Source organism: Sorghum bicolor, chromosome 8 (assembly GCF_000003195.3).
Source record: "Sorghum bicolor cultivar BTx623 chromosome 8, Sorghum_bicolor_NCBIv3, whole genome shotgun sequence".
Taxonomy (NCBI): Eukaryota; Viridiplantae; Streptophyta; class Magnoliopsida; order Poales; family Poaceae; genus Sorghum; species Sorghum bicolor.
In genome coordinates this window covers 54,064,208-54,066,728 of record NC_012877.2, presented here as the reverse complement: position 1 = coordinate 54,066,728, position 2,521 = coordinate 54,064,208, and the positions used below count along the sequence as shown (strand labels likewise).

Sequence of the window (2,521 nt, the reverse complement as noted above, 5' to 3'; positions counted from 1 at the left end):
CGCTGCTTGGAGTAGTACACCTTGTATACACTTGTTAGCACTAGGTTGATTTCCTGCTTATACCTGCTATGTGCTACTTTCAGTGGTGAACTCCTTCTTACAATTGCTTAAAATTGATCAAAAATGCTCAAATGCCATATTTCGTTTCACTTGATCAGTTTGAGCATTTGCTAGCACTTGTACTTATTGCTATACACACATGACAGCACCACCTAGAGCATCTTTTCAATCTGATTGCTATACTCCTGAAGCTTTTGTATATGTGTACTTCTTGCATTCATAGCATGTTTTGAGGGGGAGTTGCACTCCTTGGGCAAATCTTGATAAGTGCATGTGTCAACAAGGGGGAGAAAGTTACACACAAAAAGAGAGACATGCATTCATTTGAGAGAGATTGCATTTGCTCAGGGGGAGTTGCATTTGAGTTGCTTTTGCTAGATGTGTTGCCTTTGCCTCTTCTGGAGGGTCTAGTTGTTTTCTGGCTTTTCAAGTTTTACTAGCGGTGTTGAGCCTGTTTGCCTCTTCTTGAGGGCTAGCTGTGTTTTACTTGGTTGTGTCGAGCCGTTGCCCATGTCTTTGGGGACCAAGTTGTTGGCTTTGCTTTACTCATTGTGAGTGACCCGTTTCGAGCTTACTCTTGAGTTGGTTTTCTATGGCTTTGTGTTGGTGTTGACAATGCACTCATCAAGGGGGAGATTGCGAACACATGGTTTTTACATAACCATTGTGGAGCACCCTTATTGTGTGATGAGCGATTGTCAACATGCCAACATTTTGGTGGGTTGTTGGTTCGGTGGTTCTACTGATAACCTGGCACAGGGTTATGTGTCGAAACGGTGTCTCTTGGCTTCGTGATGTGCAGGTGTGGAGTCTGGATGCGGTGGCAGCGGTCGGGAGAAGGTCAACTAGGGCGTGCCGTGCTGACGTACCGGTTGCGGTGAAGGGCGGACGTGATGCTTGGACTGACGGACCAGACGACCGGGTGGTCAGCTGCGGTGACTGACACTTGGGACATCGATAAGCGCAAGTGTACACGGCGGGGGACGCGTACGAGATACGCTACTCGCGGCGGGTTTCGCGGGTTTGGGCCTCAAAACCCGGGCGGAGGTCCCGATGCGGACGGATGGCACGTGGCGGCATCGGTGAGATCGCTTCGGAGCGAGGCTACCGATGAGGAGGCGCGGTGGCCGTCGGATCAGAAAAACTCGAGTTGGACCATAGTGCCCATGGCTAGGTGGTTCGCTCTGAAAAATATCTACGGGCATTTGGGGAATATGTAATATGTCTGATAAATAAGGAGTTCCCCATCTCCTTTATCTTCTTTTTCCACCTCTCCCTTCTCTCTCAGTTTTTTTCGTAGCCTTTCTCCCTCTCCCCGTAGCTCCTCTCTCCCCTTTCATTCTGGTTCTTTAGTAGAGAGACTATGAACTATATTTAGGGGTGTTTTGTACTGATTTTTGAGTGGGAATGGAGGCCCAAATCCTCCAGTTGTCCTCCGGGATTCATCACTTTTGCCTGTGATTTTTGTTTCTCTGAGTTCATCATTTTTCTCTATTTTCGTTCTTGGCTAAGATCTCAATTTCCCGGAGTTTGGGTTAATCTCAGGCAATGTTTTTTGGGAAATAGATTCGTGCAAGGTTAAATTTCATTTGTGCTATGTTTGAGAACGAATCCTTTTGTGTCCGAGGAGATCCAGTTGGTTTTCTGTTCGTTCTGTATTCTTTTGGTTCGCTGTTTTTCTGCTCGTAGAAGACGAGAACAGGAGCAGACTTAGCAGCAGCGCTATCCACGCCGGCGCCAGACACCGTGCGCGCTTCTCAGAGCAGCGCTCGCTGCTTATTCCTGGTTCCAGTTCAAGGTCGGATCGCCCCCTAACGTCCTCCTGTGGATGCAGCAAGCGCATCAGGCGCTGGTCCTCCGTGGCCGTCTACCAGACGTCAAGCAGTGACCTGGTGCTTAGTCGTTGGTTCGTCGGGGCTGCTGATCTCTGCCTGATCTGTATCAGGCTCGCAAGTCTGTTATTTCTGTGGCGTGAGTTTCGTTCATCCTTTTTTTTCTCTAGTGCGTGTTCATCGATTTACCTGCTGTGTGTCGTCTTGGCCATGACCGATGTTGTCTTTGTGCTCTGTTTTTGATTGGTCCGGCACTCGCCCAGAAGCTTGCTTCTTGCATCCGTGATTTACAACTTTCAGTCCACTAGGAGCAGCACACACATCTCCAAGAGCAGGAGCAGCAGTTTTCGTTAATTGGACTTTCAGCAGTGCCTGCATATTTTCTGTGCAGATCAGCAGCGACGCTTCCCTGTGCTTGAGTGATGCTTTGCCTCTTCCAGAATCTTGCTTGCTAGATACAGTGGGTGATCTTCTGATGTTTCCGTGCTAACCAGTTTGCAGTCTTTTTTAGTGTCCTTCAGGCTAATTTTTCTTGGTATTTTTCATCTATTTTTTTTTTGTCTTGATTTCTTGTTTCGCTTGTAGCCTAGTCGATTGAGCTCTAAATTGGGTTACACTGGATGTCTTGA

At 47.8% G+C, this 2,521-nt stretch overlaps 1 long non-coding RNA gene across 1 annotated transcript; it reads right to left on the bottom strand.

Moving 5' to 3' along the window:
• On the bottom strand, window positions 272-642 carry LOC110429586. Its single transcript, XR_002446687.1, has 2 exons — window positions 548-642; window positions 272-447 (listed from the first exon to the last, which is right to left on the bottom strand). It is a non-coding gene; the product is annotated as an uncharacterized LOC110429586 (long non-coding RNA).